Source organism: Staurois parvus, unplaced genomic scaffold, assembly GCF_062004578.1.
Source record: "Staurois parvus isolate SC_StPar_1 unplaced genomic scaffold, SC_StPar_1.0 ptg000662l, whole genome shotgun sequence".
Lineage (NCBI taxonomy): Eukaryota > Metazoa > Chordata > Amphibia > Anura > Ranidae > Staurois > Staurois parvus.
In genome coordinates this window covers 1,770,642-1,798,069 of record NW_028318458.1, presented here as the reverse complement: position 1 = coordinate 1,798,069, position 27,428 = coordinate 1,770,642, and the positions used below count along the sequence as shown (strand labels likewise).

Here is a 27,428-nt window from a genome sequence, read left to right as displayed (position 1 = left end):
GATACGTCATCTGGTACGCAGAGAGAGGGTGGTAGGAAAGTAAAACTATTGAAGAGGTTATTACACCAAGGTCAATTGACCGATACTTGAAGAGTAAAACATCCAAGAGAAAGAGACTACGCCTTCTTCTCTCCAGTACACTGAACATACTCAAGACTGAATGATATAATGATCGAGCATAGACACCTGGAGTTGCTGGTCAGCTCCAACATAGAGGTCATGTCTATCTCTGATCATGCTCCTGTCACAATGAGACTGTGGGTTGGAGTGGATTTGGACAAAATAACTACTTGAAGACTAAATGAGATGCTTATACAAGACCCTGAAATAGAGAAAAGGCTTAGGCTAGAAATAGAGCAATTTTTTGGAGTTTAATGAGACCAAGGAAGCTTCTGTGGCCACAATCTGGGAGGCACATAAAGCATATATCAGAGGAATACTGATAGCAATAGGGGCTGAAAAAAAGAAAGAATGGGAGGAAAAAGTAAAGAAGATAATCCTTAAAAGAGAAGAATTAAAAGATCTTACGGAACAGGAGTTGAGGAAGATATTTAATAGGGTATCAAAAGAAAGTTATCAGTGGGGGAATAGACCTGGAAAACACCTAATGCGGAGGCTTTTCAGGAAAAGCAATCCCAAAATTTTATAGATAAAATTCAAACTGGTAAAGGAGAATTGGTGTACTCCACCACTGATATCGCTAATAGATTCCAAAAATACAATAGTAAGCTTTATGATGTGAGCCCCAGAAATCAAAAAGAAACGGAGAATGAAAAGAAGAGAAAAAGGCAGAAAAACATAAAAGAAGTGGAGATGCCAAGAATAGCAGAAGAAAAACTAGAGGCTCTAGAGAGATTTATTACCCCGGAGGAAATCAGCTTGGCTTTAAAGAACATGGCCCCTGGAAAGAGCCCTGGTCTTTCTGGATAGATACACTGTGGGCTATTTTAAAAAAAATAAAGATCTCTTGGTTTCTAAAATGTGTTGTTACATGAATGCAATTGGAGAGGGGATGGAAATGAGAGAAGAATTACTGCAAGCACATATAACTATCATACTCAAAGAAGGGAAGGATAGCTCACAGTGTGCTAGTTATAGACCCATATCCTTACTAAACATCGACACAAAATTATACGCCAAGGTTCTGGCAACTAGAGTGAAGGAATTGATGCCAGAGTGGATACACCTGGATCAGGTAGGATTTGTCCCTGGAAGAGAGGGACAAGACAATGGTCTGAGATCATTGCTCCTCTTACAAAGTGTAAAGAGAGAGAAACAGCCGACAATATTCCTGTCGATGATACCAAGAAGGCTTTTGACAGGCTGACTGGGGATTTATGTTTGATACGTTGGAAGTCTTAGGGCTAGGGCCGAAAATGTTGAAGTGGATAAAAGGGCTTTACAACGGTCCGACAGCGGCGGTTGAGGTCAACGGATCCCTCTTAGGAGTTTTTTAAAATGCATAACGGTACTAGACAGGGATGTCCACTATCTCCACTGTTATTTGTACTATCACTGGAACCCATTTCTGGCGAGGGTAAGACAGTGTGTAGATATAGCAGGAATAAAGATAGGGGAAGTGGAGCATAAGGTGGCAGCATACACAGACGACATGTTATTCCATATAGTAAATCCTAGAATAACATTGCCTAATTTAATGAGATTGCTAAAACAATATGGTGAGCTGTCAAATCTGAAAATAAACTCTGCAAAGTCAGAGATCTTAAATGTAAACATTCCAAAGCAAGACAGTTCAAGCCTTCAAAAAGAGTTTCCATTTACCTGGAAGGAAAAGGAAATAGGCTATCTGGGAATAAAATTAACCCCTTCAACAAAAATCTTATACCAGGCAAATTTAATAAATGAAATAAAGGGTGAGTTTGGGAGACTTTCAAAGGGAGGAGCTTCTTGGATAGGTTGTATAAACCTGTATGTCAGCTTTTCTTCCCCTTAGTTGTCATCCTGTGCCCTCACTTTTGTACAGGGATTGCATTTCTATGCAATGCATGTATATTTTGTAAACAGGGCACATAGAAAACAATTGTATTTGTGTGTCCTAGCATTAGCTAGTTTGGTGTGAATTTATGAACCCTTAAAGCCCCACTCTGGGATAAAGCTTCTGTTCTCCCACATCTCCCCTCTAAGGGATCACATAAAAAAACCCAAAACTGCACAACCTTCTAGTTAGACAACCTCCCATATTGAAAATCTAAGTGGCAATCATATAAAGTTAATGGTACCTAACATCAGAGGCGTCCCTAGGGTTGCTGTCACCCGGTGTGGTAACACTTGGTGACAACCCCTCCGATGATCCCCGCAGAATGGATCGGATCTGTGGATTGAGTATAATGGATCAGACTCCGATCCATTATGCTCAATCCGCAGATCCGATCCATCCTGCGGGGATCGTTGGCTTTCTTTACAACTTTGAAAGGTCCTTCCTTCTCTAGGCCAAGGTACTTTGCTTGGTTGTCTGAAAGTTTAGTCAGTTTCACTCCAAGCTTATCAAGATGGGCATCTGCCACGGCTTTATCAAGCTTTTTGGGCAGGAAGTACACTCCTACAGGATATTTGTCAGTGTTGGTCCACAGTTCAATCTGCGCCATGACCTGGTTAGTGAAGGAATTGCTCATGACAAAGCTAGGGTGACCCATCGCACATCTCAAATTTACTAGCCGGCCTTCAGCAAGTAATATAATGTGGCGTCCGTTTTTGAAGAGTAGTAGTGGTCCACCTGCGGCTTGATGTTCACTTTCTTGGCAGCGTTGTCATTTAACCACTTCACATCGAGTTCAACATCAAAGTGGACAATGTTGCAAACAATGGAATCACCCTTCATCTGCTCAAAGTGTCTGCCTTCAACAATGTCTGCACACCCTGTTGTGGTGACAAAAATGTTCCCTTCTTTACAAGCTTCATCCATTGTTGTGACCTCATAACCTTCCATGGCTGCCTGCAGCGCATTGATGGGGTCTATCTCTGTGATGATGATACGATCACCAAAGGCCCTTAAAGCTTGAGGCTTGAGCACAACCTTTCCAACATACACATACCCTGCAACCACTGCAACCTTCCCTGCAATCATCACATCAGTGGCTCGCTTAATGCCATCAATCGGGGACTCTCAGCAACCGTACAGGTTAGCAAATTTGCTTTTTGTCACAGAGTCATTAATATTGATGGCAGGTACTTTTGGGGCCCCTTCAGCTTTCATTTTGTACAGGCTGTGCATTCCTGTGGTCGTCTCTTCAGAGATTCCCTTAATTCCTTTCAGTAGCTTTGGATGTTTGGTGTGAACAAGGTTTGTGAGATCTCCTCCATCATCAAGGATCATGTTGAGTGGTTTTCCATTGGGAAAATATAGGGTCTGCTCAATGCACCAGATGTACGCTTCATCGGTCTCCCCCTTCCAGGCGTACACTGGTACCCCGGTCTTGGCAATGGCTGTAGCAGCATGATCCTGGGTGGAGAAGATATTGCAGCTTGACCACTGCACCTCAGCTCCCAGTGCTGTCTGGGTCTCTGGAGAGTCATGTGCAGACAACTGGCAATCTGGGCCCCCTTCAGAGGTTTGCTCTCCGAGTGCATCTCCTTCATCTTCACCAGCCCAGGCATTTCGTTTTCTGCAATTTCGATGGCCTTCCTGCCCCTGTCAGCAACTTTGTAGGACAGCTTGTCAGACATGGTGATCGGCGGAGATATCGCACCACCACCACGAGCCACTGAGCCAGCAGATGAAAGGAGGCCCGCAGGATCGTCGGCATGCAACCTATACGGGGTGACACCGGACCCGCTCCAAGAAAAGGTAAGTTGTAAAGAAAGCCGACGATCCCCGCAGGATGGATCGGATCCATACTGCGGGGATCATCAGCTTGCTTTACAACTTACTTTTTTTGTGGAGCGGGTCTGGTGTCACCCCGTGTGGTTGGTGTCAAATGGTGCAGACCGCACCCCCCGCACCTGCCTCGGGACGCCACTGCCTAACATCCCAACTGTATGATGCAAAAAAATGTTGAGGAAAGTGGATTTTCTGGGTACCATCATGAACTTCACAAACAACACATGAACAATACATAAAAAGAGAAGTATGTTTTTTTTAAAATTATAATTACCTAGGTGAATGCAGCATCTCTACCCTGCCGGCTCTAGGGTGAGAACAGAGTGATCAGACATCGCTGATCGCTCAGTTCTTCTTGCCGCTCTGAGCAGAGAGCAGTGACTGTCAGTCACAGCTCTCTGCTCTGCCCCTCCAGCGCTCACTAGAACGCTATGCTGTGGAAGGGGTGGGAGCAGCTGGCTCTTGTTCTCAGTGGCTCACTGAAAGGCTGAGACTGGTGCTGGTCCAGACATCCGAGTGGATCCTGACTTTAAGTGCCCGGTCATACCAGATGACTTGTCTTGCACTGCAAGTTTCAAATGGCATGGCAAGTCCGACCCTATTTTCTGCAATTAAAGCAGGCATATCGGTGCGATTCAGACTTGGTTGGAGTCGCACCGATTTTAAAATTAGTGCATGCACTACTTCAGGTGCGACTTGCATAGACATCTGTGTCTTGCAAGCCGCAGATGTCTTGCAAGTTGCACCTGAAGTCGGAATGACATCCGACTTTGAAATCGTGCAACATCACTGGAAGTCACACGATTTGGAAGTCGTATCGGTGTGACCGGGGACTAAAGTTGGAATCTTTCCCCCATCTTTGGATGTGGGCCTGAAAGGATAGTTCAGAAATTGTAATAAATATTTTGTGATTTTATTAATATATTGTTTGTGAAGTTTATGACAGTACCCAGAAAATCCACTTTCCTGAACCTTTTTCTGTATCAACCTCCCATATTGTCTAGTAGTTAGGCCCATATGTGGCCTTAGTTTTAAAGCGGAGTTCCCCTCACCCTGTCAAAAAATTAAAGTCAGCAGCTACAAAAACTGTACCTGCTGACTTTTAAAATACAGCCACTTACCTGTCCCTCGGTCCCGCGGTGTGTCCGCTGCAGCCCGTTTCACCGGCCGTCCTGTATTCCATGAGGCCAGCATCTTCAGTGTGACAGCTTGCGGCTTCACAGCCAGGTACCTACTGCGCATGCGCAAGTAGCGCTGCACATGAATGGTCCTGTAGTCTTCTGGGACCTGTCACATGTCCCAAATACTACAGGAAGGGAGGACACCTTCCGCTTCTGGCCGCCTAGACGATCGGACCGGAAGTTGGAGCAGGTACCTGTCAAATTGAGGTACCCGCTCACCCCCCAAGGGTGCCAATCCTTAATGGGGAGCGGGGGAACATTCCTTAAAGCGGAACATCCCCTTTTGGGTGGAGCTCCGCTTTAAGTGATCTAAGGCTAGAAAACACACTGGAAAAGCAACAAGATATACTTTCATGTATAAAACACACTGCTCCAGGTGAGGATCGAACTCACAACCTCGGCATTGCTCACTAGTTACTGTCATATAAGTACCGCGCGCTAACCGATTGCGCCACTGGAGCACATACAAGTCTCACGTTAAGATGTTTCATCACACAGGTATGTTCACTGGACATGAAACATGAGCTGAAGTTGCACCAAAACACACAATTTATATGTTGATTGTAAACATGATTTATGGGTGCTGGCCAATGTTGAGCACACATTTTTAAAAATGTATTTGTTGCTTCACATAACTATTATAGGCATCTGACATGTGATTACTTGCCACCATTTAAACACAAAGTATTTGTTTCAACATTTACACATACAGTAACTGTGGACAAAAGACAGGTGGAGTTGGAATCCTTTTATTCCCACAAAGTACCTTTCAAGTCAGGTCCTGGACGGAGCGAAGCTAAAGGGAGGGCCAGCATGACTGGGGCTTGCTGACGAGGCGGAGACGGGATCTGGGTGGGGAGTATAGGAGAGGGGGGATGGTTACTTACCGGATTGGAGCAATCGGGCTGGAGGGTGGTCTTGCTAGGATGAGGAGAGGGGCTGGGACTTGTCGGGGGTTAGTCAGAGCTTGTGTCAGTATGGGTGAGGTTTCTCCCGCCCTTCCTCCCTGGAGCTGTTTAGTTGTTTTGCCTTCCCATTTGGTTTGTTTGCTTTGTTTATTCTTTTTGTGTTTGTCCTGTGTTGTTTGGTGTGGGTTCCTTCCTTTGTTTCTTTTCTTGCTGGCCAATTTTGACCTCCTGTGGTGCTGTCTGTTTGTCATGGTAGCCGGCAGGGGTCGCTGGGTCTTTGAAGGCGGTGCTCGAGTGACAAGTTGGTGGATTATGGGTTGGGCCCATCGTAGGTATGGGTGTCCCTTCCCAATTATAAGGTTGTTGGTAAGGTGGGAGGTCATTGGCTGTATCTGGGACTACATAATTGTAGTATTGTCCCCGAGGCGGTGTGGCAGCGGCTGGGGGCGTTTTCGTTGGGCGTCAGATACAGCCAAGTTATTGATGTGAGTAACAGTACCTTCGAAGACCTGGGACCCGGTTGGGGATTGTTAATGTCAATATTATGTAATTGTACCAGAAGAAGTGTTATGTTATATAAATGGGGCTGCTATGGCCGGTTTTTTACCAAAAAAGGAGTCGCGTGGTTATTCAGGTGGGGGGTGGTTGTTTTAAGGTGTAGGCGGTAAGTACTAGCCTTGATATTCTGCATGTTCTTCAGTCATGTTCATCCCTCACCTCTGTATCTGTCGCTCTTCTCTTTTGAAGCTCACTGAATGTGTCTATGTTCACCAGTTTCTCTGAGGATTGCACTAATCTATTGATCTCTGACCGGTATCAAGCTTCCTTGATGACTTCTCTGCCTAACTACCCTACTTTCTCTCCTCTGAAATACCCACCATCATTCTTGTCAACTTCAACAACCATGTTAATGTTAACACTCCGGCTACTTTTCAACTTCTCAGCCTCACGTCTTCTTTTGAGCTAACACAATGGACAGACACTTCTACTCCCACTAATGGCAACACTGTTGACTTTGTGTTATCCTATCTTTGTACTCCTTGCAAGCTCTCTAATTGTCAGGAATGGACTCAGCACTGGTGGTGGGACTCACCTGCTGTGTGGGCTGCAGTACCAGGGCTGACCAGCGGGTGCTCTCAGCAGCCAGAAGCTCACTTCTGCAGTCAGCCAACACCTGGGGCTGATTGCAGGAGGTGTATTTAAGGAATGACCAGGCCTGTGATCTGGGCCTTGGTGTTTGTTTCCCATGAGTCCCTGTACCTGCATCCTGTGTTCCTGTTCTGCGACTATCTGATTTGTTGCCAACCCTGCCTGATCCATCCATCCTGCACGGATCACCTCTAGTAAGTCTGCCTGCCTCTTCCCATCAGACTCCGTTCCTGCACTCCCCTGCCAGTACTCTCTACCACAGCCGGACGCACTCAGGGGTCGCAACCTGGTTCCAGTCTGCACCAAGTCCATCCCCACCATCAGGGGCCCTGGTGAATAGCAGGCTGGGACTTGGACCCTGCGCCCTGAGGAAATCCGTGCTGTGTCAGTCCACACATTTCTGGTCATACCCGGATCCCTAACACTAATAGGGATGAGCTCAGGTGGGTTTGGACATGTGTCTGAACCCACGTGAGCTATCCTACCAAGCAGCTGTCAAGGAGGACAACATATAAAAAGGGCAGCAGAGGCATGCCCCACAGCTGCATATATACAAGGGGCATGTAGGCATGTGGCTGCTGGGGGGAAGCAGGCCTCTACTGCCTTTAGTTGGCTGTATGCTTTGACAGCTTCCTGCCAGGATAGCATCAGGTGGGTTCAGATTTGTGTCTGAACATGCCTGAGCTCATCCCTGTTCTCTAACACTCTTTTTCCTCTCTGTGATCACAACCTTATTAGCTTTAGACTCTCCATGTCTTCAACCTCTTCATCCCACCAACTGTCAATCAGTTACCCTAGAAACCTTAGCCACGTTAACCCTTCTCTTCTCTATTCTAAAACTGACTACCTCTAAGACTTGGCCATTTCTGTCTACAACAGCTCGTTCCCATCCTCCCTGGACACACTCACTCCCCTCACCACACATAGAATAAGGCCTTGACCACTACAGCCTTGGAAAACAGATGACACCAGACGTCTCAAAAGATATAGGCACACTCTTAGGCAACTGTGGTGTTAAACTAAATCTCAGCAAAACTTTGCCCTGTATAACTCTGCCCTCCAACAAATCCTGCCTCCATACTGTGAAAAACACCCATTTCATCACTTCATCAGTCCTCATCATGTCTTTTCTACCTTTAACACGCTATTCCATCCTCAACTGCCTCCACCATCTTAGTCACTGCCCAGGAGATTGCCAATCATTTCAAAAATAAACTTGAAGCAATTTGTGAAGGAATCTCCACTGTCCAGATATTTTCTCCATCTAATACGCCATGTACACCCCCATGTACACCCCCATATTCAACACTCTCATCTTTAAACCTTGTTTGCATAGAGGAGGTTGCTAAGCCTTTTTCTGATGCCCAGCAAACCACCTAGATTTCAACATGTTGAGTCAGTCTCCCTGGACATATATGTAGATAAGGATGCCATATTGGGTGCCATGTTTATCATGTTATGTTTGTCATCAGTGTAATGTATAAAGGAATACACAAAAGCAACTGCCCCATGTGAGGATCAAACGCCCAACCATCAGATTATGAGACTGACATGCTACCTACTGCACTAACAAAGTCTATATACTAACGGAGGCAAAACCAAACATTTTTAGGGTACTTACTCTGCAGGTCAACTGTTAATTCTTCATAAAGAATAGAGTGAAGCAGGAAAATACTGCTTTATAGCCACTAGATGGAGTTCATAATAATAGGATGTAAGTCCTCCTGTAAATGCTATGCCAGCTATGAGAGCTTTCCAGCTTCTCCTGGTGTTCCACGTCTTATTTCCTGATAAGACAGACCGAACCATAGCCATTCTGCACATGCTCAGTTTGGTGTGTATTGCTTGAGAGGTTTTTTTATTTTTCTTGGGAGAGTGCATGTGATCAGCACAGGGCCAATCAGCACTGACCAGACAGAGGTCAGGGGTTTTCCTCCTAGAGCAGAAAGAAAGCTCCTCTTACAAGCTTTAACCAGTGCTCTGTTGGACACTGATAGAAGTCACAAGACTGCTATTTACTACTGATGACACCTCATGCTTTCTCTTGACTTGCATTGCTGTTTGTTCAACTTCCCATATGGTCTAGCGGTTAGGATTCCTGGTTTTCACCCAGGCGGCCCGGGTTCGACTCCCGGTATGGGAATGTGATCTTTTTCAATTCTGCTATGCTATCAATCTGAATTACATGTATGATAGGCAATGGCTGATCAATGTAGTTTAATGTGTAATAACCACATGGATTTAAAGTGCTTTTAAAAGCAGAAGTTTTTTTTACCTAATGCATTCTCTGCATTAAGATTAAAAAGCTTCTGCATGCATTCCCCCCACCCCTTATATTTACCAGAGCCTGATCTGGTAATCTAATTTGCTCAGAGACAGCAGGGGGAGCCATTGGCTCTTGCTGCTGTCAGTCACAGCCAGTGAGGAGAGAGCAGGGGGAGGGGCAGAGCTATGTACTGTGTATCTATGGATACACAGAGCAGGGCTTGGGAGCGAGCACATATGAGTGCCCCCCTAGCAGGCTGCTTGCTATGGGGGCACTCAAGGGGGGAGCAGTCAGAAGCGCCAGAGGGGACCCCAGAAGGGAAAGTTTGGGGCTGCTTTGTGCAAAACCATTGTAAGTATATCTTTGTTATTCTAATTTTAAAAAAAATTACCATTTACAATCACTTTAACAAATGAAGGCCTAAAAATGTATTGTTATTATCATCGTTTAAAGTACCTCTGAAGCACAATTAAAGTAAACTGGTAGTTTTTAAATTCTCATACTGATATAACAGACACATACAAGTACCTGTGTGTCACCCGTAATTTTCTGCAAAGCATCTGGGGCACCTCTTCACCCAAGGTGCTCTGTTTTGCAAACAACGAGCTGCTTCAGCGGTTGTTGCTTTCCAATATTCACTAAACAACTAACTACTAAGCAACTCATTCACTCCCTTATTATATCACGCCTTGACTACTGTAACTCCCTCCTCACTGGCCTACCTCACCACAGGCTATCCCCACTACAGTCCACCATGAATGCTGCTGCCAGGCTCATTCACCTTACTAACCGCTCTATATCTGCCACCCCTCTCTGCCAATCCCTCCACTGGCTTCCAATTGCCCAACGGATAACATTCAAAACACTAACACTGACATATAAAGCCGTTCATAACACTGCCCCTCAATACATCACCGACCTTGTCTCTAAATACCACCCAAACCGTACTCTCCGCTCCTCGCAAGACCTCCTACTCTCTAGCTCCCTTGTCTCCTCCTCCCATGCTTGTCTCCAGGATTTCTCAAGAGCTTCACCCATCCTCTGGAACTCCCTACCCCAGGCTATCGCCTACTCTGCTCACCTTTAGGCGCACTCTGAAAACCCATCTCTTTAGGGAAGCCTACCCCGACCCCAGCTAATACTGAAATCCACTACTCCTCCTACCACTTCATCCCCCACAGCTAATTACCTCTTGTACCACTATCCCCTCCCTCCTGGATTGTAAACTCCAAGGATCAGGCCCTCTAATCCCTCTTGTATTGAACTGTATTGTTACTGTACTGTCTCCCTCCATAATATAAAGCGCTGAGCAAACTGTCTGCGCTATATAAGTCCTGTATAATAATAATAATATTCCCTTTTCCTGACTGTTGGCTAGTGTGGCACTCATCACAGTACTGAGGTAGGCGCAGTAGCCATAGCCAATGATAAATGCAGAATTACTTCTTACATTTGTCATCACTACAACATATTAACCAGTTGAAGACCAAGCCTTTTCTGACACTTTTAGTTTACATGTAAAAATCTGTATTTTTGATTAAAAAAATTACTTAAAACCCCCAAACATTATGTATTTTAAAAGCAGAGGCTCCAGAGAATGAAATGGTGGGTGTTGCAATTTTTTAGAAATAGTAAATACCAAAAATGTTACACTTTAAAACTGCACAGTCCTGTGCAACGGTGACATATGGCATACATTTTATTATCTATAGGCAATGCTTTAAAAGCTTTTACAGGTTACGACTTTAGATTTACACAGGAGCTCTGGTGCTAGAATTGCTGCCCTCAATCTAAAGTTTGCTGTGATACCTCTTCTGTGTGGGACAATCGCTGATTGCATGCATGCGGAACCAATGCGTTCCTTCTCTGAGTCTATTAGACCCCAGATCTCTCCTACGCCCTTCACAGCATCTGATCACACCAAGATCAGTGTGATCAGATGCCTTCCCAATTTAAAAATGGCGCTGTTTACATCTGGCAAAACCGGAAATGACGAATGCTCATCACTCCAATTTCCTATACCATAGAGATGATCAGAGCCTCTCCAGTCCCCAATTACCTCTATGGTCAGCCAACACAACTGGCAGCTGGTCACTTGAGTCTCCTGGTGGAATGGGAGAGCCCAAGAGAGCTGCGGTAGGTTGCGAGATGTGGGGGATGTTCCCTCCCACTGTTTGTTAAAGCAATCCAGCTGCTAGAGTAGCTTTTACTCCAGAAAGCTGACCACCAGCTCTAAAAAAAAAAAATCCTGGGACAAAACTGACATCATCCTGATATAAGAAAAATGAATAATAGCGCCTATGGTCAAAATTATATAACTTACTAATAGTGTACCAGCTGCAAAAAATCACCATATATAAAGTGTACCAATAAATAAATAATTTGCGCTAGTAAATGTGTATAAATATATAACTATATATAAAGAAATCATCAAATCATAAGTCCAGAAAAAAATATATATATATGCCAATACCACAAAAAAAATATAAAAAAACTTTTAAGTGCAAAAAACTTTTGTGCAAAAAAAGTGTCTAAATATGAAAAATTTCACCAAAAAACCTTGATAATATAATGGCAGATCATCCATAAATATATCTTCAGAAACGGAAACTCTGCAACACACCGATCCTCATCGATCGAAATAACAGGATGAAAAACTTTGTAGTTAATCGAAAATCCACTTCTCCAATAGATAAAGGACCACCTTCAAACGTATCCATGGGGGGAAATGCCAAGCACTCGAGAGAAACAGAAAGACTTCATGGTGCAATATTATAAAAACCAATTCCTTTATTAGGTACTCATTGCACTTACTCAAGAGGTGTCCCAGCCGACACCAGCATCAACAGCATAACAGCAATCACATAAAAGAGCCTGGCTACTCAGCACATGCGCAGTAGCTGGCAGCCAAAAACGTAATGACGTCACATCAATCAAGCTCCACCCTACGCGTTTCGTCATCAACGTCCTCACGTGAGGACGTCGATGACAAAACGCGTAGGGCGGAGCTTGATTGATGTGACGTCATTACGTTTTTGGCTGCCAGCTACTGCGCATGTGCTGAGTAGCCAGGCTCTTTTATGTGATTGCTGTTATGCTGTTGATGCTGGTGTCGGCTGGGACACCTCTTGAGTAAGTGCAATGAGTACCTAATAAAGGAATTGGTTTTTATAATATTGCACCATGAAGTCTTTCTGTTTCTCTCGAGTGCTTGGCATTTCCCCCCATGGATACGTTTGAAGGTGGTCCTTTATCTATTGGAGAAGTGGATTTTCGATTAACTACAAAGTTTTTCATCCTGTTATTTCGATCGATGAGGATCGGTGTGTTGCAGAGTTTCCGTTTCTGAAGATATATTTATGGATGATCTGCCATTATGTTATCAAGGTTTTTTGGTGAAATTTTTCATATTTAGACACTTTTTTTGCACAAAAGTTTTTTGCACTTAAAAGTTTTTTTATATTTTTTTTGTGGTATTGGCATATATATATATTTTTTTCTGGACTTATCATCCTGATATAACCACTTGAAGTCTAGCAATGTACACTGGTTGTCAAGTGTACAAAGGAATACACAAAAAAAGAAAAGTACTGCCCCATGTGAGGATTAAACTCACAACCTTCAAATTTTGAGACTGACGTGCTACCTACTGCGCTAATGAGACATTTAGTAAGATGTCTGTCACAAGAGAAGTTTAGAGTCAGGGGTAATTAGGGGCAGAAATCTGTTTGAACTAAAGTCACGTTCAGGAGATTAATGTTTGGGCAGAAAAAAAACACTGCTAAATGCGCCAAAATGCTAATCGCATTTAGCACTTGAGCATTTATTCATTTCAGTGGCCAGAAATGCATTAATATTTTGGCCAGTGAAATCAATACCCAAATGCTTGACATGTCGAATTGCATTTGAAAAATGCGGCTTTAGATGTGTTTTTACCCTGCTTTTCTCTACTCAGGAGAATAGCGCTCAGAAGAGCGCTCAACATGTCTAAACACTGCTAAGTGCGCCATTAGTTGCATTTAGCGCTTGAGCATTTATTCATTTACGTGGCCAGAATACTTTAATATTTTGGCCAGTGATATTAATAAACACCCAAATGCTTAATGTTTCGAATTGCATTTGAAAAATGCAGCATTAGACATGTTTTTACTCTGCTTTTCTCTACTCAGGAGAATAGCGCTCAGAAGAGCATAGTGTGCAGGAGATCTAAAAGGTCACAATCTCCTCCCGTATGTCAGATTCTCTTCCCTGTTTTTGCCATCCTGTGCCCTCACTTTTGTACAGGGACTATGGGAGGAAGCACTGGGTTGGCTGTGATCAAGGAAAGAGTGTCAGGGGTGCACTGGTATGGCAAGTACAAAAGGGGTCTTGTAGAAATATTGTCACTTCTCCCTGCCCAGGCACAGTGACAGTGGTTCAATAAAGTGACCCAGTCAGCAGAATTTATTATAATCTCTTTGGATGGAACTGGTTCACAATTCTGTAACACAATTCCAAATACATTTACTGCAATCAACTGGGATGAACCCTTCCACACAAGCCAGCCCGGCTAGCTCAGTCGGTAGAGCATGAGACTCTTAATCTCAGGGTCGTGGGTTCGAGCCCCACGTTGGGCGAGCATTTTGCATGACCAGTCACTATTTTTCAGTATGTAGTGTGTTAGGCTCTCAAATTACAGTTGTCATTGCAGTGGGGAAGCCAAGGAAACCTAATGCAGCAAATGAAAGACACACCATGCTTACTGCTCCTCAACACCCCTAAAATCAAAAGATTTCACAGCAGACTGGGGTTTCATGATGTGTTGTTCAAGCTCTTTTGAAGAAATGGGCAACGTTGAGGACCATAGATGCAGTGGTTGGCCAAGGAAACTTAATGCAGCAAATGAAAGGCACGCAATGCTTACTGCTCCTCAACATCAAAGGAAGTCCAGCAGTGCCATGAGCACAGAAATGGAGAAAACCAGCGGGACCCAGGTACACCCATCTACTGTCCAGAGAAGTCTGGCCAGAAGTGGTCTTCATGAAAATATTGCAGCCAAAAAGGCATACCTTTGACAGGGAAACCAGGCTAAGCAACTCAACTATACACAAAAACATAGGAACTGAGGTGCCGAAAAATGTCAGCAGGTGCTTTGGACTGATGAGTTTAAATTTGAAATATATGGCTGTAGCAGGAGGGAGTTTGTTCACCGAAGGGCTGGAGAGCAGTACAAAAATGAGTGTCTGCAGGCAACAGTGAAGCTTGATGAAGGTTCCTTGCAAGTCTGGGGCTGCATATCTGCAAATGGAGTTGGAGATTTGGTCCACATTCTACTGTGGTCACGAAGGGGTTAATGCAGGTGTAAAAACTAGCTAGTTAGCTTTGTGCACCTGCAAAGTCATATCATAACTGTCGTAGATTTTAGAGACCTGTTTGTGTTAAAGCCCCAAAAGCTTGAACTTGCCTCGTTAGCGCAGTAGGTAGCGCGTCAGTCTCATAATCTGAAGGTCGTGAGTTCGATCCTCACACGGGGCACATGTTTTTCTTCCTATCTACCATAACTCAAACATTACATTGATGATTAACGTAAGAAGGGGTTATGTGTTTATGATTAGCATGTGGCTTGTCCCTTACTGCACCTTCTCCATGACTGTGATGTGCTCCACACTAGCCAAGGGGGAATATTATTATTATACAGTAGTTTTTTTTTTTTTCTCTCGGGAGAGTGCATGTGATCAGCACAAACACAATCAGCACTGTCCAGACAGAGAGTCAGACACTCATTACTGTACTGCTCTCCAGCCCTTCAGTGAACAAACTGCCTCCTGCTACAGCCATATATTTCAAATTTGAACTCATCAGTCCCAAGCACCTGCTGACATTTTTCGGCACCTCAGTTCCTATGTTTTTGTGTATAGTTGAGTTGCTTAGCCTGGTTTCCCTGTCGGAGGTATGCCTTTTTGGCTGCAATATTTTCATGAAGACCACTTCTGGCCAGACTTCTCTGGACAGTAGATGGGTGTACCTGGGTCCCGCTGGTTTTCTCCAGTTCTGTTCTGTGCTCATGGCACTGCTGGACTTCCTTTGATGTTGAAGAGAAGTAAGCATGGTGCTTCTTTCATTTGCTACATTAAGTTTCCTTGGCCAACCACTGCATCTATGGTCCTCAACGTTGCCCATATCTTCAAAAGAGCTTGAACAGCACATCATGAAACCCCAGTCTGCTATGAAATCTTTTGATTTTAGGGGTGCTATTTTGGGATTGTAATCTCTTTTATGTGTGTTTTGTTTTTGTTTTTTTACATTTATGTTGATAGGGGCTTTTTAAGTTTGGGATGCTTACTGTCCATCTGTTCCTTAAGCTGATTTTTGTTTGCATGCAGCTACATAACTTGCACAGAAAAGGATTTGTGTACTTTTCATGTTGCCCTCAAAGCTCCATGAAAAGACCCTCTGCCTATTGTAGTTTTCTCATTGGTATATGTTCCCCATAGCAGTGTCCAGCTCTCCATGCTATTTTTGAGTATTAGCTCTAATAATGGGCAAAACTTAGAGGCTAAGTTCTGAACATGTTACATGTTATACCCATATTAAGGGTATAATATGTAATATGGTCAGCATCTTCCCCTTCTCCCCCTGGACTCCCCTCCCTGAGACAGTGGCAGGTGATCTTCTCCACGCACCTGCTGTCACAATTTGAAAACAGATGGGAATACGCTATCACATAGTCCTACTGAGGCTCCGTTCACGCTTGTGCGACTCCAAAGTAGCTCAATTTCTGGTGTGACTTTGGAGTGTGACTTTTAATGAGACTTTGATGCGCCTTTACACTCTCTGGAACTCAATTTGCATCAAAGTCAAATCAAAGTAGTGCAGGAAACTTTTCAAAGTCACTGTAACTTTAAGTCACATAGATCCAAATGGTTGCCATTAAAAACAATAGGCCACAACTTGTTGTGTCCAATGTCACATGACAAGTCACACAAGTGTGAACGGAGCTTGATGGCAAGGAATGCTGGGGCGCCCATGCTGCCATGAACACCACTGTCCTGCTGATAGCTGGAAATACTCCCACTGATAGCTGGAAACAACCACTCCTGACCCTACCAGAAACCCAGGAGCTGACATCCATGAATAAACCAACAAAGGTACAAGAAATACATCTTGATAGAGCCCATGAGGAGGACAAAAAAAATAACAAGCGGTCTGGATGAGCCTCAGAATTTATGGGTGTGGGGATCAGAGCTACCCAAACATATGCGGCCATGGAGTAAGTCAGGAAATATGTAGTTCAGATTGATGATTATTCATAGCAGACTTTGAGAAGTGCCGGGTGTTGAAACCCCGAGCTGCCTGACTAAAAGCCATCCTGTTAGACCATATGGGTGAATTTTTGTGCAGTTTGCCCAGAATAAGTTTTTGTTAAATCAAAAAGCACTGAATGGCCAGCAGGCTTAGAAGGGCCCATAAGGGCGCTTTTGGGTAAGTCAGCAGCAGATGCAAGATGGTTAGCTCTGTGCTTCTACCCGCTTGGTCCTGGGTGGATGCATGTCTGGCAGCTACTTCCACTATATCTCCAGAAGACATCTTAGCGCCAGGTGCTGATGTCACTTCCAGGAAGCTTCTGGGTCACTGCATGGGAGTGTGTTTTGGTTGGCGGCTGCAGCTGAAGCTCTGGTGGCCATCTTGATTTGGGGCCTGGTGCCAAGTAATGTTTGTTTCCAGGGCTGTCACTGTGTGACAAAGAACAGTGTATGACTGTGTAAATATCATGAAAGCAGACGCTCCAGTGGCGCAATCGGTTAGCGCGCGGTACTTATATGACAGTAACTGGTGAGCAATGCCGAGGTTGTGAGTTCAAGCCTCACCTGGAGCATATTTTATTTGTGAAAGTATCTTCTGCTTACCACAAAAGCATATTTTATGCATAACCAGTACTGCCACAGGTTAATTGGGCTGTTCTGAATTCTCAAAAAGACCTGATCACACCAATACGACTTTGAATTTCAAAGTCAGATGTCAGTCAGATGCATTTCAATATATATAAAACACAGCACAATGGATTTGAAAATGCATGTACACAAGTTTGTGTGTGTGTTATCTGCATTGTGCGCATAAAGGAACTCTACAACATTGTAATATATGTTTTTTTTTCTCTCTGAAATATCAGAGGCAGGGTGATAAATGAGTGAAAGTTTTGCTTAGGTTACATTCTCAAATTGGATGAAAAATTGTGACTGTAATTTGAGAGCCTAACACACTACATGGATACTGGAAAGTAGTGACTGATCATGTAAAACACTCGCCCAACGTGGGGCTCGAACCCACGACCCTGAGATTAAGAGTCTCATGCTCTACCGACTGAGCTAGCCGGGCTGGTTTATGTGTGCCAAAGTGCATCGCAGCTGATTACAGTGAATATATTTGGAATTGTGCTACAGAATTGTGAACCAGTTCCATCCATAGGGATCATAATAAATTCTGCTGACTGGGTCACTTTAATGAAACACTGTCACCATGCCTGGGCAGGGAGAAGTGACAATATTTCTACAAGACCCCTTTCCTTGATCACAGCCAACATAATTACCCGGTGCTTCCTCCCATAGTCCCTGTACAAAAGTGAGGGCACAGGATGGCAAAAACGGGGAAGAGAATCTGACATACGGGAGGAGATTGTGACCTTTTAGATCTCCTGCACACTATGCTCTTCTGAGCGCTTTTCTCCTGAGTAGAGAAAAGCAGAGTAAAAACGCATCTAAAGCCGCATTTTTCAAATGCAATTCGACACATCAAGCATTTGGGTGTTTATTAATTTCACTGGCCAAAATATTAAAGCATTCTAGCCACTGAAATGAATAAATGCTCAAGCGCTAAATGCAACTAGTGGCGTGTTTAGACATGTTGGGCACATTTTTCTGTCCAGACATTCCTCTCCTGAATGTAATTTTGGTTCAGATTTCTGCCCCTAATTACTCTTGACCCTAAACTTCTCTAGTGATGAACAAAATAGCTAAATGCCTCGTTAGCGCAGTAGGTAGCGCGTCAGTCTCATAATCTGAAGGTCGTGAGTTCGATCCTCACATGGGGCAGCATGACTTTTTTCTGTATTCCTTTGTACGCTTGACAACCAGCGTACATCACTGGACTTCAAGTGGTTATATCGGGATGATGCCAGTTTTGTCCCAAGATTTTTATTTTTTTTTTTTTTTTTTTTTTTTTTTTTAGAGTTGGCAGTCAGATTGCTGGAGTAAAAGCAATTCTAGCAGCTAATTAGCCACTGTATTATTTTAAAAAACAGTGGGAGGGGACATCCACCACACCTACCGCAGCTCTCTCGGGCTCTCCCATTCCACAAGGAGACTCAAGCAACCAGTTCCGTTGACTGACCATTGAGGTAAATGGGGACTGGAATGGCTCTGATCACCTCTATGGTATAGGAAACTGGAGCAATGAGCATTCGTCATTTCCGTTTTCACCAGATGTATACAGTGCCATTTTTAAATTGGGAAGGCGTGTGATCAGATGCTGTGATGGGCATAGTAGAGATCTGGGGTCTAATAGACTGAGCTCATGAGCAAAGGTGAAGGCACGCGTCGTTCTGCATGCATGCAATCAGCAATTGTCACATGGGAGGTATCACAGCAAACTTCAGATTGAGGGCAGCAATTCTAGCACCAGAGCTCCTGTTTAAATCTAAAGTCAACCTCTAAAAGCTTTTAAAGCATTGCCTATAGATAATAAAATGTATGCCATATGTCACCGTTGCACAATTTTAAAGCGTAACATTTTTGGTATCTATTTACTCGGTGTAACATCATCTTTTAAATTTTATCAAACAATTGGGTATTATATTGTGCTTTTTTTGTATATTTTTTCCCCAAAAAATTGCATTTGAAAAACCACTATACAAATATTGCGTGACATAAAAATTGCAACACCCACCATTTCATTCTCTGGAGCCTCTGCTTTAAAGATATATAACATTTGGGGGCTCTAAGTAATTTTTTATAAAAAAAACAAAATCTGATTTTTACATGTAAGCTTAAAGTATCAGAAAAGGCTTGGCCTTCAAATGGTTAATATGTTGTACTGATGACAAATGTATGAAAGAATTCTACATTTATCATTGGCTATGGCTACTGTGCCTACCTCAGTACTGTGATGAGTGCCACACTAGCCAACAATCAGGAAAGGGGAATTCTGGAAAGCAACAACCGCTGAAGCTGCTGGGTGAAGAGGTGCCCCAGATGCTTTACAGAAAATGACGGGTGACACGCAGGTACTTGTATGTGTCTGTTATATCAGTATGAGCATTTAAAAACTACCAGTTTACTTTGCTGTACTTCAGACGTACTTTAAACAATGATAATGACAATACATTTTTAGGCCTTCATTTGTTAAAGTGATTGTAAATGCTATTTTTTTTCTATTAGAATAACAAACATTATTCTTACAATGGTTTTGCAGAAAGCAGCCCCAAGCCTTCTCTTCAAAGGGTCCTCTCTGGCGCTTCTGACTCCTCCCCCCATTGAGTGCCCCCATAGGAAGCAGCCTGCTAGGGGGGCACTGGTGTGTGCTCGCTCCCAACCCCTGCTCTGTGTGTCCATAGATACAAAGCTCTGCCCCTCCCCCTGCTCTCTCCTGACTGGCTGTGATTGAAAGCAGCAAGAGCCAATGGCTCCCCCTGCTGTCTCTGAGCCAATGAGCAAGCCTCCGCTCTCATGCACATCACTGGCTCTGGTAAATATAAGGGGGGGGGGGGACGACGACTGTATGCAGAAGGTTTTTAATCTTAATGCAGAAAGTGCATTAGGGTAAAAAACCCCCACAAATTTCTGCTTTTAAATCCACTTGGTTATTACACATACACCTACATTGATCAGCCATTGCCCATTGATACATGAATTCAGATTGCACAGCAGAATTAAAAAAACACCATATTCCCATACCGGGAAAATTAGCAAGCCTCTGCTCTCATGCACATCACTGGATTGAGATCAGGCTCTGGTAAATATAAGGGGAGGGGGGAATGCATGCAGAAGCTGTTTAATCTTAATGCAGAAAATGCATTAGGTAAAAAAAAACTTCTGCTTTTAAAAGCACTTTAAATCCATGTGGTTATTACACATTGAACTACATTGATCAGCCATTGCCTATCATACATGTAATTCAGATTGATAGCATAGCAGAATTGAAAAAGATCACATTCCCATACCGGGAGTCGAACCCGGGCCGCCTGGGTGAAAACCAGGAATCCTAACCGCTAGACCATATGGGAAGTTACGCAGTGCTGTTTTATCACTATAGAAGTAGGGATGATCTTAAAAATCTTTTTAAAAAATCCAAATGGATTAATTTTTAATTCAATTTATCTTTTTGTTGATTTGAGATTGGGGTTACTGCTGTCCTATCCATATCACCATAGCAAATTTTTTTTTTTTTGTTTGGACTTTTGTTTTAGGGAGTATTTTTGAGCGTTTCAGCTTTACTGCAGTTTCACAATTTGCAATCTTGGTGAATTTTTGTGCAGGTTTGCCTGAAATAATTGTTTACAACCAAAATGCACTTGATGGCCTTTTAACTATGGCCAGCAGGCTTAGAAGGACCCATAAGACAGTTATTGGATACAATTGCATTCTCAATATAAAAGATGAGGCATAGCACAGACGTAGTGCAAGGCTCCTTTCACACGGGCAGCTAGAATTCTGCTTTTAGCTGCAGATAGGTGACGATATCTACCGCAGCAAAACTCATACAATGCATTTCTATGGCCCCATTTACACACTGCATTTAGCAAAGGTTTTGTTACTTGTGGTTATAAAAAATTGATTTGACTGCGTCCAAGGCCGAATTATCGCATCTATCTGTACATAATCGCAGGTAATCACAGTGCACTATTTCACCTGCAGATAGCGTCAAAAAAGCAAGAAAATCAAAAGGAAGCACATCAGAATCACAAGGGATACCTGGGAATGGCACAGGAAGTTGAAAGGAGGATAGAAATAGAGAAGAGCAATGGCGGCCTGTGATAGCTCTCATGAGTCCATTATGGCATTGGTGCACAACCGCCCAGAGATATGGGACCCTGAATGCCTAGGATACTCTGACAAGAGTCCATGAAGAGGCTGAAATGGGAAGAAGTGTATAGATTTTTGACTCCAAACTGGGAAAGTATTTCTGCAAGTGAACAGGAGAACCCCGGTGAGTGAATCGATATCAACCAAACTGTTCTCTTCGATCCTCCCAAGACCTTCTGCTCTCTAGTTCCCGTGTCACCTCCAGGACTTCTCCCGAGCTTCTCCCATCCTATGGAACTCCCTACCCCAATCTTTCCAGCTATCTCCTAATTTCTCCACCTTCAGACGATCCCTGAAAACCTCTCTTGTTAAAGAAGCCTATCCTGCTTCTAACTAGTAAACTGTCATTTATTTCCTCCATCAGCTCATCCCCCACACAGCTATTACCTTTTGTATCACTCAACCCTTCCTCCTAGATTGTAAGCTCTAAGGAGCTGGGCCCTCTGTTTCCTCTTGTACCAAATTGTGTTGTAACTGTAATGTCTACCTTCATTTTGTAAAGGGATGCGGAAACTGTTGGCGCTATATAGATTCTGTATAATAATGTGAGGCGCATATACACGAGATCAGTTGCCCATAGCAACCATACCTAAAAAATAGCAAATTCATTTTCCTAGGATAATTGTGTGCTATGGTGTCATATGTTTAAAACAGAGCTCCACCCAAAAGGGGAAGTTCTGCTTTAAAGACTGGTCCCCCGCTCCCCATTAAGGATTGGAATCTTTGGGGAGCAGGTACCTGAAATTGACAGGTACCCGCTTCCACTGCGATCACCTAGGTGATCGGAAGCGGAAGTTGTGCCCCTCTCCCCCCGCAGTCTTCTGGGACACGAGACAGGTCCCAGAAGACTACAGGACCTTTGAGAAAGCGCAGCGCTACTCACGCATGCGCAGTGGGCAAGCTGTCACAGCCGGGTGCCCACACTGAAAATGCCGATGCCGGGAACATTGGACAGCCTGTGAAACGGACTGAATATTTTATTAATCCTCTGTATACACACACAGTTATTTATATTAATTTTTAACCCCACTGGTGCTGATATTAGGAAGAAAGTTGCTTTCTTCCTCACATCGCAGCAGCTTCATACCCAGATTGTACACCTCTGGGCTGGAGACAGAGATATTTTACAGAGATCTTTATATCTCACCTTCATAAACCAGCTATCTCTGTAAAAGTGCATGACAGAAGGGTGTGATTAGAAGTGAAGAACATGTTCACTGCTCCTTATCTCAGCGACATAAACTGTCACACATGAGAGATCAGCCAAGAACATAAAGCTCTTAGCTTCAAAACTTTACACTCAATGGGACTTTGAAGGCAACCTACTGGCTGCCTTCAAAATCCCATTATAAGTGTGGCAGGCTTTCACAAGGCTAAATCTACAACTGAACATCTCCCCCTCTACCTTCCCCTCCGGAGTTTCTGGCTTTCTTCTTTTGCTTTGCAGGGGTTAAGGAAGAACCCCGAGGTGGAGCATCTTATTACTGCTGCTCCTTGTGGGGTCAGGATGTTTACTATGCCAATTACATGGGATGAATAGGAGAGGAGAGTCAGCAGGGATTGGCGCAGTACACATCCTGCTTACAAAAACAGCAGTAGTAAGATGCTTCACCTCTGGGTTCTTCCTTAACCTCTGCAAAAAAAAAAAAAGGGGGAGGTGAGGCTGGGAACCATAAAGTAGGGGAGAAGGGGGGAGGGGGGGTAGTAAATGAGGGTTAAGTAGAGAACTCTAGTGAAACTGGGAGATCCTGGTCTTTATAAGGATTAAAAAGAAGGAAGATTTATGCTGACATGAGGAAAGGGGGAGGAGGGGTAAATAGACGGGGGTCAAGGGGACTGGAGAAGGATGGTCAGGGATAGACATGGGCAATACTGCTGGCTGGTGAGGGCCACAGTATAAAAAAGCAAATGGGCTGACTGGGGGAAAGGGAGTGATCTCCATTGAATAATACAGAGACAGTGTTGTTCAGGGTGGGGGCTTCCAGCTATTTGCAGTGTTTGTGTATGGGTGGGGGGGGGGGGGGGGGGGGAGGGAAGTACACAGGTGTGAAGAAGCGTTTTTTGTCTTCCTGCCCTTGGAGGTCAATTCCTATCCTGAATGTGATTCCTTCATGTTCAGGAGAGGGAGGTTTAACCTTACCTAAAGGCGGCAGCTCTTACACTCTGCTAAAAGCCTATGTGTACATGGACATATAGGCTTTTATGGAGTTGAGTTTAGGAGCTTTGGCAAAAAAATGCCAAAAGTTTAGCTGCTCGTGTACATGAAGCTTAAGGCTACAGGCTCCCTCATCACACATCACCTGATATGCTTAAATCCAATGAGCATTCAAGTTAATACAGCTTGGAGTTGGACAATATGCATAAAAATGATTTGGTCAAAATACTCACCTAATTAATGGTGCAATGTGTGTATATATACGCACACACATATTATATTGCCAAATGTATTGAGACGCCGGCCTTTACATGCATGCACGTTAATGGTATCCCAGTCTTAGTCCGTAGGGTTCACTATTGAGTTGGCCCACCCTTTGCAGCTATAACAGCTTCTACTCTTCTGGGAAGGCTGTCCACAAGTTTTAGATGTGTGTTAATGGGAATGTTTGACCATTCTTCCAAAAGTGCATTTGTGTTGTCAGGCACTGATGTGGGATGAGAAGGCCTGGCTTGCAGTTTCCTCTCTAATTCATCCCAAAGGTGTTCTATTGGGTTGAGGTCAGGATTCTGTGCAGACCAATCAAGTTCCTCCCCCCCAAACTCACTCATCCATGTCTTATGGACCTTGCTTTGTGCACTGGTGCACAGTCATGTTGGAAGAGGAAGGGGCCATCCCCAAACTGTTCCCACAAAGTTGGAACCATGAAATTGCCCAAAATGTCTTGGTATGTAGATGCCTTAAGTGTTCCCTTCACTGGAACTAAGGGGCCAAACGCAACCCCTGAAAAAAAAACCCACACCATAATCCCCCCACCCCTCCAGCAAACTTTACACTTGAATGCAATTGTGCCCACTCCACAGCCAGAATGCAGGCAGTCATGAGACCTAGAAATCTCATGATGTGTCTACGGGAGCAGTCTGAAACCGCTATCAAGGTGGAAACTGCCTGCACTACCTTTTCGGCCTTTTCTTGGGCTAGAAATAGCTTCTGGAGTCCACTGTGTACCCCAAGAACACCTTGGTTTGGGGGGGAATTAATGAGGACTACTCCCACTTGACAATCCACGCCAAAGATTCCAAGGTGAGGTGCACCTTTTCCAGGTCTCTCAGGACTTGGTGCCGTGAGACTCCATAGATCATTAGAGCATCTAGGTAGGGAATGAGGGAAATTCCCTGAAGGTGTAAAAAGGCTACTACCTCCGCCAAGACATTGGTAAATGTTCTTGGACTGGCCACTAGTCCAAAAGGTAGAGCTCAGAACTGCCAGTCACCAACGCCCTGCTTCGTGAAGATGGCAAATTGTAAGAAGGCTTAGTATTCCAGGACAATGGGAACGTGGAAGTAGGCATCCCTGAGATCCACAGTGGCCATGAAGACTCCTTTGAGCAGATGTTTCCATACAATATAGATACTTTCCATGCAGAACTTCTCATACCGTAGGAAACAGCTTTCTTAGGTTTATAATGAAGCAGAAATTCCCTGAAGACTTTGGGACCATGAACACGGGAATAAAATCCCTGAAAGCTTTGGTCTGCTTGCACAGAGACAATTAGCTCCTGCTCCGCTAGATTTCTGATCCCTCCCCAAGAGACTCTGCCCTTGTCTTGTCTCTGGGGGGGGGGGGGATAGGTCAGCACAAAGGTATGAGGGGGGAGAGAGGACTACTGCAACTGGTATCCCTCTCTTATCAGCTGCAGGATTTACGAGATGTCCATAATCTTCCCCTTTAAAGAAAGCACCTGAACTGCCTTCCGCCCCACTCTGAGATCTATGTCATTTGAGGTCCTTGCTGGTGGGTTTGGCCAGGAAAAAGGAAACTTCCCCTTTGTCGGCCCTTTTTTTTTTTAGGGGAGTCTTCCCTGAAACTTTGTTGGCCCTGATTAAGGGGGGCACGAAAAAAATTCTTCCCCTCATCCTTTTTGGCTTTGGTAGGGAATGTCTTCCCCTTTTCAGTGGACCTAGATAACTCCTGGTCCAAATAAGAAGGAACCCTCAAAGGGTAAACCACAGAGACGGGCTCTTGATGTTTGATTGCTCACCTAGCTTTTAACCCATACTGCCCTTCAGCCTGAGTTAAGTAGGGCCACAATCTTAGTCGATGTCCTGACCATCTCCACCACAGCATCTGCCAGGTAGGATACTGCCTTACCAACCACCTCCAGGGAATCCAACACTTCTTCTGACTGGGTTTTCCCTTTTTTTTTTTTTTTTTTCCTTTGTAGTCTACGCAACATGGTTAATCACTCTGTGCATGCAAGCATCAGCATTTCTCGCAATGCAGGCGGATTCCGAGGCTATAGTAGCAGCACTGGCATCCTAGTAGACCCTACCCAGCAGCATCTCTGACCTATGGTCCATCTGGTCTTTGATGCTCCTCAAAAGGACAGATAAGATTTCTTAGACACTTGCAAAAACGCTGCATCCAATTTGGGATTTTTGAGGAACTTCTCTTCTTCCCCACACAGGTACCACCTTTTTGAGGTCTTCAACTTTAGGACCTCTCTCTCACACTCCTTCCACTCTCTTAAGATGATATCTTTGAAAGTCCAGTGTATGAATAGTAACCAAGCTTGCAGTCTCACCAACCCTCTATACATCTTGTCTTGGGCTGAGAGCTGCACTGGTGGTTCTAGAATGTCCTCTGAGGTATAAATAGCCCTTCCATATACTCTACAGCAATGAGTTGTCTACCCAGTCTAGATTCCTCGCTAGCTACACTAGCACCATCCAAATCTTCCCTTTCTTCCAGGGAAGCTTTAGCCAGAAACCTCTGACTCCTCTAAGTCTTCCTCCTCCGTGACCTGAGAGGACAAGGAACCTAAACCCCCCCACTGTTTACCTGACCAAACTCCCTCCTGGGAAACCAATATCTCCCTGGAGGATCAGGCATCCACCTCCCTAGCTGTCAGGGCTGCCTTGAATGATTGTAAGGTGACTAACATTTCCGTTTGCACCGACAAAAATTCCTTCATAACCGCCGAGATTTCTGTCCCTGACAACTTGTGGATACACTTGTAAGAAAAGGGTCTGTCATGGTCTTGTGGAACCTTATCATTACAATAACCACACAATTTGGGGGGGGGGGGTCTTTAGGTGGCTTATGGGAACTCTCATGGAGAGTTCCACACAGATCTGGAGAGATAAACAGGGGGCCTGGGTTAGAATAATCGTTTCTCTCCCCTCCCCCTTCTAAGCACACCTACAGGGGAGTGGGCAAGGTCTCTACCCCCCTCCTCTCTCCCTCCCCATCAGCAGAGGCTGACACAGTTGTCTTTTCACTGGCTGCAGCCACAGCCTGTCATCTTTCAGCTTGCAGGGCGCTTCAGGACTGTGCTGCCTTCGCCAGGCTTCTGGGTACCCACTCCCCGGGGTAACTCCTGGAAGCTCCTCACATGAGAAGAAGCCAACGGGCACAGACATATTCCTGGAAGTCCTGCCCCCCCGGCAGAAGTCATACTGAAAGCAAGGCTTGGAACGCAGCCTCCTTCCCTCCAACTTACAGTCCTGTGCCCTGGGCTTCACTGGAGAACCCAGTGAAGGACTTTGTTGCAGCTGCCCAGCTTCTCTGACTGGAGTCACCACGCAACACCAGCTGGCCTACACAGACCCACGAGTGACATCGTATGACCTTGTTCACTTCTGACATGCCTACCTACTGCCAGGAAAGAGGGAGGAAGGCATCGGTCCCTGGGACACCCTCCTGTGCCTGGAAGGCTCCATACCACCAGGAGTCCTGGAATGGGTAAGTGGAAGCCTCCCCGCTCGGCTACTAACCCTCCAGGGAGGACCTCCAGCCCCCAGCCCGGCTACTAACCCTCCAGGGAGAACCTCCAGCCCCCAGCCCGGCTACTAACCCTCCAGGGAGGACCTCCA

At 44.6% G+C, this 27,428-nt stretch overlaps 8 non-coding genes and 1 pseudogene across 8 annotated transcripts; 5 read left to right on the top strand and 4 right to left on the bottom strand.

Annotated features, from left to right (window-relative positions):
- Positions 1-233: 233 nt before the first annotated feature.
- LOC149448688 (adenosylhomocysteinase B pseudogene) lies at positions 234-3,684 on the bottom strand (annotated as a pseudogene).
- A 1,703-nt stretch (positions 3,685-5,387) lies between these two features.
- TRNAI-UAU (transfer RNA isoleucine (anticodon UAU)) lies at positions 5,388-5,480 on the bottom strand. The gene is given in 2 exon segments: positions 5,388-5,423; positions 5,443-5,480. It is a non-coding gene; the product is annotated as a tRNA-Ile (tRNA).
- Positions 5,481-9,147: 3,667 nt separating this feature from the next.
- Positions 9,148-9,219, top strand: TRNAE-UUC (transfer RNA glutamic acid (anticodon UUC)). The gene has a single exon. It is a non-coding gene; the product is annotated as a tRNA-Glu (tRNA).
- A 4,666-nt stretch (positions 9,220-13,885) lies between these two features.
- Positions 13,886-13,958, top strand: TRNAK-CUU (transfer RNA lysine (anticodon CUU)). The gene has a single exon. It is a non-coding gene; the product is annotated as a tRNA-Lys (tRNA).
- An 825-nt stretch (positions 13,959-14,783) lies between these two features.
- On the top strand, positions 14,784-14,856 carry TRNAM-CAU (transfer RNA methionine (anticodon CAU)). Its single transcript has one exon. It is a non-coding gene; the product is annotated as a tRNA-Met (tRNA).
- A 2,248-nt stretch (positions 14,857-17,104) lies between these two features.
- On the top strand, positions 17,105-17,197 carry TRNAI-UAU (transfer RNA isoleucine (anticodon UAU)). Its single transcript is given in 2 exon segments — positions 17,105-17,142; positions 17,162-17,197. It is a non-coding gene; the product is annotated as a tRNA-Ile (tRNA).
- Positions 17,198-17,624: 427 nt separating this feature from the next.
- On the bottom strand, positions 17,625-17,697 carry TRNAK-CUU (transfer RNA lysine (anticodon CUU)). The gene has a single exon. It is a non-coding gene; the product is annotated as a tRNA-Lys (tRNA).
- Positions 17,698-18,337: 640 nt separating this feature from the next.
- On the top strand, positions 18,338-18,410 carry TRNAM-CAU (transfer RNA methionine (anticodon CAU)). The gene has a single exon. It is a non-coding gene; the product is annotated as a tRNA-Met (tRNA).
- A 2,117-nt stretch (positions 18,411-20,527) lies between these two features.
- TRNAE-UUC (transfer RNA glutamic acid (anticodon UUC)) lies at positions 20,528-20,599 on the bottom strand. The gene has a single exon. It is a non-coding gene; the product is annotated as a tRNA-Glu (tRNA).
- Between the last annotated feature and the right edge of the window lie 6,829 nt (positions 20,600-27,428).